The following is an 8323-nucleotide window of genomic DNA, read 5'->3' as shown; positions in this document are numbered from 1 at the left end:
CTACTCTTTAGCTGATGGCTAATGAGTTAGAGGAGGACAACTTGGGGAAGGAGGACTTGAAGCTTCTCTAAGGATTCCTTGCTGAAGATTGGGCCAAGGTGCTCTTGGCTGGAAAAGGAAAAAAAAGAGATGCCACTTAGTGGCCTTTTGTTTCCTATCATGTTTGGTTCTCGGCTGGTTTTCACTCTCCATCCTTTAGTGATGGTTCTTTTTTTTTGGTTAAACTTAGTTTTGGGCTATAGGTGGTACAATGTGATGACCACCTATATGTTTTTTGATAAACTATTAAGCTCTACTAGTTCTAAGGGTTGGATCCCTAGTACTTTTAATTACTGTTATTTTGTTACTTTTGTTTTTGATGTAAATTGTTAAGGGTATTGCATGTGGTTGTTTGATGGTTGTTGGCTGGCTTTTTGCTAGTTGTGCCACAACTGTTGTAAAGGGCCAACCCCTTAGTTTTGGCTACTTTTATATCAAAAACAATATCCTTGAGTGGAAGTGTTGTCTTATAATTAATAGAAAAGGTAATTGAAAGAATCATAAAATAATAAATAGAAATTTGAAGGGATAGAGAAATATTGATATAGCAATGATTATTTTAGTTTGTTTCTATTATATTATGCCAAGTTGTCTATGGGTACCCCCTAAAATTTGGCTTTGTTTGAAATTGGTTTTCAAAAATAATTGAATGCAACAATAGGATTTTTGGGTTAATAAATTATTTTTCCCAAAATTTTGATACCTCTTGTGATTGTGACTTCTAGGCCAAAGATATGTATGCCTACACTCTTGGAATTGGGAGAATTTTGAAGAGAATAACACAATTTATAGAGATTAAGATCATGACAATAGATACAACCTCAAAGGTATGTGTCGAAAAGCATGACATCATCTAGTTGTCCATGCTAACATCACATTTCAGGTTTTCAAGTTTCCAATATTTATGTAGTTGCATTTGTAATATTGGGTAAAAAACAATATTGATATGGTAGTTTGCAAACACTTTTCAATTAGTGGTAATTAAATTAGATCAAGATTTTTCAGTTTGAAACTCAAATAATCTTTAATCTAATGCTATGTAAAATGGTATTGTTTATATTGTCAACCATAGAGATGTAACCTTTAGGAGAAAAATAATCACCTACCATGTTCATCATGTTGAATTCACTTCCATTGGAGATACACATAACACAAGACTAGGAAATGTAAGAACCATAATAACTCTATTGTTTAAGTTATTATTTAGGTCTTCTACTAACTTTAATGTCTCAACATTTAAAATCATCACCTACTGTATTCATCATGTTGAATTCACTTCCATTGGAGATACACACAACACAAGACTAGGTAATGTAAGGACCATAATAACTCTACTACTTAAGTTATTATTTGCATCTTCTACTAACTTTATCTTCTCAACATTTAAAATCAGCTCATCATTCATATAACTTAATCCATTTCTTGCAGATGAGTTCACGTTGTTCACTTCAAACCAGGAATGCAAAATTAAATTTTACATAGTTCTCCCTAAATTCCATGTGTTCCTTGCATTAAAAAGGAATTCATGTTTGACAGACACATGTTCACTATACAGACACTCATCCTTTCAGCACAATGATTTATAAATTTTTTTTTATCAAAACTAACTTTTGTTTTTTGAGTTGTTATTTAAGTTTGGTTTTTTTAGTGCTTGGAATATTTCTTTAAATTTAATAATTTTTTTAACTTATTTATTTCTTATAAATATGGATTATTTCTAATAAATGAAATAATATTTAAATATTTTTAAAATAATATAATGATAAAACTTTCATGTAATTTTATTTTATATCATATTATATGAAAATCTCAATGCTATTTTATATCATATTATATGAAAATCTCAATGCTTTATGAAAAAAACCAGAATTAACTTTAGATAATGTGAGAGGAATTTATTAAAAAATCTCAAGATCAAACTAATTTATTCATCAATTACAATTTCAGTCTTCAATTTAACAAATTTGTACATAAATGAAAATCTCAAATATGGAACTAACGAATCTATCATAACTTGCATTACAATTTTTAAGCAGACATGGTAAGAAAAATTTTTTGGTATATTTCAATCAATTTTTTTTTTAAAATAATTTGTTTTTTCCTCAATTCTACATATTTACTTATTTGTTTGTACTATATAGAGTGTATTTTCCAATGTCTAATTGTAGAACTTTTTATTATCTATTTTAAAAGAATTTATCAACAACTACAATATAAGTTGTTTCATAGCATTAATAGGCATGAGTTCTCTATTGTGCAACTGAATGTATTTAAGATTTTATTATATATATATATATATATATATATATATATATATATATATATATATATATTCTAATAGTTTTCCCAATTCTAAGAATTTAAATAGTATTTACTTTGAAAAAAGATTCAATACAATTTACCTTATATCAAGGAATTTAATAATTTAGCTTTTTTCTTTGTCCAATATATTGTAATTTTTATCTTTTAATTTTTTCAAAATTTGAGTGTATAGAGCTTCACACACTATCATATTTACACAAATAAGCATTTAGTGATTGTATGTTGCAAGTGACTATATAGAGTCAAATTTCATTGGATCCAATGGCTTACCTACACACACTTAAATATTTGTCTCTAGATGTTGAATTACATAACATGTCTTCTCTTCTGTAGAAGCATTGGAACAAGTTGTACACATATAAAATAGTATTAGGATAATTGACCTCTTGCAAAGTCCTATGCTTCACCTTTGTGAGTAAAGTGTTCCATTCATTCTCTATAGGTATAACTTCTTCACTATATTTATGTCCTATCTCAAAATTCATCAACCCCCTCTCTCATACACTATTTATTTTGCTCCTTTTGTCCCATTGTGTCTCTTTATTTGAAACTCTTTTGTAACTGGCAAATGTATGCTTTTGTACGTACAACAATGAGCCGATAGGTGATAAGATTTCTCTAACTATTAACCCGTAATAAACCCTAATACTATTTGTTAAAAAAATAATTAGTTTAACTCTATCCCTTTTCTCACACAAATATTTTATTTGAATTGTGAAATATTTATGTATTTAACGTTCTTAAAGACTCATTGATATTTGAACATTTATAATCAAATTTTAGCGAATCATTTACAAGTTATAATGAAATGTTCTTTTTTAAAATTTTGAATTAATCAACAATAAATTTAAGACTAAATCTAAAGCTAGAATCAAAATAGGTATTAAATCTTTCTAGAATTATTTTAGTGTATTAAGTAGTTTTAGCACTAACCTTAAATCAACCCTTATTAAACCCTAAGACTATTTGTTCAAAATTTAATTAGTTTAACTCTATCCCTCTCCTCACACAAATATTTTTTATTTAAAATTGTGAAATATTTATCTATTTATCATTCTAAGAATTCTTTTATTTTTCTAAACAATTATATTCTTTATATATTTTTAAAATTTTAGTATTAAAATATATTCTTAAAATTTGAATAATGATTATGAATTTGACATTTGTAATCAAATTCTAGTTTTATTTCTTGAATTTCACATGTAAATCATTTACAATTTATAATCACTTTTTAAAAAATTGAATTAATCAATAATTTTTTTTAGAATAACTCTAAAAGTAAAATCAAAATAAATGTAAAAACTTTCTAAAATTATTTTAGATAATATCTTTCTAAATTATTTTAGATAGCATCTTTCCAAATCTATATATAGTTTTTAAATAATAAATTTAAAACTAAAATCTAGATAGAAACATAATATTTCTATAAATTTCTAAATATATTTGAATATTTCTATAATTTTCTATTAAAAACCTTAAAATTTGAAAACAAAAATAATTTTGTTAAATATCATTGCATAGTTTAACAACATGCATTCCAATACCCAAATCATTAGATGATGCCAAAAAAAAATATAAAATGCAAATGCAAATATAACATGAACAATATAAAGAGCAAGCAATATTCATTTCTAAGGCGAGGAAATTTATGAAACTTAAACATAATTTGTTACAATGGACACCATATCTATCGGGAAATATGCAATCAATTTATTTTTTTGCAAAAAGAGGGGTACAAATTTATTAAGACAGAAAGGAATACAACAAGGAGCTCGATCCTGAGCAACAAGATCATCAAATTCTTGCACCATCTCAAAGGACAGTTGCCCCCTATCCCTAATATTCCAACCCGGATCATGACTAGAAGCCCATTTGGCTAAACAATCAGTAGGTCTATTCCATTCTCGCGGAATATACTTGAACCTAATGAACTGAAAAGAGGAAGAGAAGAAAAGAATCTGCTTAACAATAGTGGCCAGTTGCCAACTAACATCCTCAAGCTCTTGCGAAGAAAGCATGTTCACCACCACCTGGGAATCAGACTCACAAATAATCTTACTCCATCCCCATAAGCAACACTGTTCCACAACATATAAAATAGCCCGAGCTTCCATGAGATTGTTAGTATAATCACCCTTATGAATTGAGAAGAAAAATTTAACATTCCCAGAACTACAATGAGCCACTCCACCAATACCAGCCGGACCAGGATTCCCACGAGAAGAACCATCAGTGTTAATTTTCAGAACTCCACAGGGAGGAGGAGTCCAGTGCCCATCCCGGTTAACCCGACCCTTCCTCTGATGGTGAAGCTGCCTGGACATAGAAGGAAACCTATGAGCCGCAACCCCATCCTGCAGATGAAAATTGAGGCGATTACAGATAGCAAGATCAACCGGATCCATACCCCCATCAAGCTCACACTTCACAAGAATAGTTTCCTGGAGAGAATGTGATATTTTCCACCAAAGATGCAAAACACCAAGCCGAACATCTTGGAATATGCGACGATTCCTCTCCAACCAGATATGCCAAAGCATGAAAGATGGGCCAGCAATCCAAGCAGCATGGAGAGAAGAAGACTTGGAGGGAGCACTACCCAAGCGAGCCCAGAACTCAGGCAAAGAGGAAGCATGCCGACAAGAGCAACCCCAAGCGCTCCACCAAAGGTGCCATATCTGAGTAGAATAGGAGCAATGGAAGAACAGATGGGAGACAGACTCCTCTCCGTTACCACACAAAACACAATAAGAGGGGCCCTGAAATCCACGTTTACAAAGATTATCCCAGGTAAGACAACAGTTGTGAGAGAATCCAACCATCTCGATGAAATTTCAAGAGGTCCTCAAATAGGGCTTAAAAACTCTAATAAGAAATCACCTATAACCCTAATCGAAAAATGTAAAACACTATTTAATATCGGCTCCAATATCAACTTGCAAGGAACTTGGCAACAGGGGACATGAGCGCAATAGTAATGAGGATGTGCACAGGAAAAAAAACCTTGTTACATAGAAGTGCAAGCATCAATGTTCCAATGCCTGATGTTTCTTTCTCAATTTGAATTGTGCACGCTCCTTCTAAAGTTAGTCATTGAAGCCAAAAGAACTAAGAAATTCAAGCAGAAAGAACTAAAATTTATGATATAGCATTCAAAAACTCATCACATAGAGGAACAGATGCATAGGGACTTGAACCCTTCAAGCCATTACCACATTAGTAGAAGCTTTTAATTAGAATGGACAAATGGACAAATTGAAAGGTTCAAATAGTTGTCTAAATTTAACATGTCAAGCTAAAAAGTTTGGCATGAAAAAGGAAAACATAGGTAAACTAAGAGATGAGGGAAAATTAAAAAAAGCAAGTATAATATTAGATATATAAATATTTAGGTGAGGATTTGTTAGAAAAAAATTATAAAACTGGCCAACGAGACTGACAATTTGCCGACGAAAATTAGCAAAAATTGGGAACAAAGCTCTCACATATAAGCCCATTAGCTTAAAAATAGTTTTTTTTTTTTTTTTAAATTTTATTAGTTGTAATGACAGCTATTTCCAGCCCCCTTTTTCAAAACTTATTTTTTTAACATACATGAGACACATGGGACATGGTTGGCTAAATATTTAGTGAAAGGACAATTTGCACCAATTAATTTAAAAATATAAATCCTAGGAGACTTTGCAGATTCTAATTAGATAATCTCAGTGGAAGTTACCTACGTATATAACTATAAGATAGTCTTGGTCTCTGATGCGCGGATTCTGGAAATCTAATTTGAGTGAGGTGTAATGAATAGCTGGCAATGGTTGTTTCCACCCAAAACAGCCTTCCTGTCTCACTCCTACTTTCAGATTTCATGTTTTCTACACCTGACCTATCAGATCTGATATGTGCGGTAGAGTATCAAATCTGATTTGTGTTCAACTATGTCAAATCTGATCTGTGTGCTCACGGTACGCGGTGTAGTCGAAGATGAGATTTGTCGATATATAGCCCACTCTGTATCCTCATTCATTAGCACAAATCTCCCTGAGCTCGTCACAGGTTCGAATCCCCAACTGCCCCTCTAGCCACTCTACAGGGTTTGAATCTAGGGTTCTGTTTTCCTACAGAAGATGGTTAAATCCCTGGCAAAGCAGAAACCAGAAAACAGCATAGAGAAGATGCAACCACAATTCAAGGGAGCGAGGATGAGGAAATGGGGGAAATGGGTTTCCGAAGTGAGAATGCCCAATTCCAGAGCCAGAATTTGGTTGGGGTCATACGATTCTCCTCAACAGGCAGCTCGCGCTTACGACTGTGCAGTTTACTGCCTCAGAGGACCAAATGCAAAGTTTAATTTTCCAGATTCTCTGCCGGAAATTCCATTTGCCTCATCCTTATCTCCAGGTCAGATTCAAGATGTTGCAGCCAAGTTTGCCGTAGAAGAATTCCGGCGGCCGGTAGAGTATAAAACCTCATTTTCTGGTTCAGAGTCGCAGTCGTGTGTAGAGAATGGAGAGAGTACAGAAGAGCAGGATTGGATTGTGTTGGATTCACTTCTTCAAGATGTTGAGAGCGATCAACCTTCAATTTTTCATAATTTTCCCTCATTTGGGGAATGTGATTTTCTTTTGCTAGATTAATAACCGGGAGGGTTTTTTTATATCCTTGTTGAGGCTGCCAAGTTTTACCGAGGCAGGGTTGGTTATAACGACAGCCACAATCAAAGTATTTTGGGACAGCAATCAAAACCCTCGACTTCCCTGACTCTACCCAGTCTCTGTTAAAAGCACACCTGTGCCCTGAACTAAAACAGCAGGGGTTTTGTGCCGCTCTTCTCATAAATTGCAATTCTTTATTTAATTATTAATAAACTGAAATCTGAATCTCCCCCTTTTTCTTTTTTGAACTTTATCTTTAATTTTTATATTTTTTAGTTTTATATAATTGAAAATCTTTAATTGTTAATGAATCTTTATAAAGTTGAAAAGTTCCTAAAGAATCTATTTGGGAATTTTCTTAATGACAATAGGCTTTGTCAACGAGATCCACTCTCAAATACGTGAATAGGGTTCATGCTCTACATATAGAATGGCTAAAAGTACTTTGTAGATAATAAATACTTCATCAAAACAAATCAAATTCAATTTAGTCTCTACATAAAAGTCATAACTAACATAGGGCTTGTGCTCCCATAGGGCTTGTGCTCAAAACTAACATAGGGCTTGTGGTCCCATATAAAATGGTTAAAACTACTTTGTAGATAATAAATACTTCATCCAAGCAAATCAGATTCAATTTTGTCCTTACAAAAAAAGTCAAATCTAATTTCTAGTACATATGGTAGGCTTACATTTGAAAACAAATCAAAATTTATCTTGATTTTTATAAGGGATTGCTTTTAGTTTTTTTGACCTCTTATAGACCTTATTCCATTTTAGAATGCCTATCAAAATAATAATTGCAACATGTGAGGCATATTCTAATGTATGTTTGGTCATCATATGAGACAACATTTTGGGCAACTTTCATGTAATGGTGGTATGATATTTATTTGACAACCTGGGAAAGAATAGATATCTAGTTTTTAATTTTGCAGCTTCATGGACATCAAGAATGTTAAGGTAACATTAATAAATTAACAACTTGTGTCGTACACTAATACCTACATTTTATGTAAACAAACAAGATATATTTTATTCATCAACACATTAATTTGTAACAAGTGAATTACATATTAATTTTTAATAAGTGAATTATAGCACATAAATCATATGCAATACATCAGAGCTAAATGGTAAAGCCATTGACAATAATAGGTACCCAATACATCATTAACCAGACAGGGGAGATAATTAATTTCAAATTGAAATAATGACCAAGAACAAACAAAGGTGTAATTGTGCATGGTTTGATAAGTTATGAGAAATACAAATATATGGTTGCAACAAGACTTGTCAATAGTGCACTTTGCAAA

At 31.9% G+C, this 8323-nt stretch overlaps 1 pseudogene; it reads left to right on the top strand.

Moving 5' to 3' along the window:
- Positions 1 to 6128: 6128 nt before the first annotated feature.
- LOC149572160 (ethylene-responsive transcription factor ERF016 pseudogene) lies at positions 6129 to 7255 on the top strand (annotated as a pseudogene).
- Positions 7256 to 8323: the final 1068 nt, after the last annotated feature.

The sequence above is a fragment of the Cupressus sempervirens genome, chromosome 2 (genome assembly GCF_028749045.1).
Source record: "Cupressus sempervirens isolate cs-2001-9-10 chromosome 2, ASM2874904v1, whole genome shotgun sequence".
Lineage (NCBI taxonomy): Eukaryota > Viridiplantae > Streptophyta > Pinopsida > Cupressales > Cupressaceae > Cupressus > Cupressus sempervirens.
This window is presented reverse-complemented; position numbering and strand designations above follow the sequence as displayed.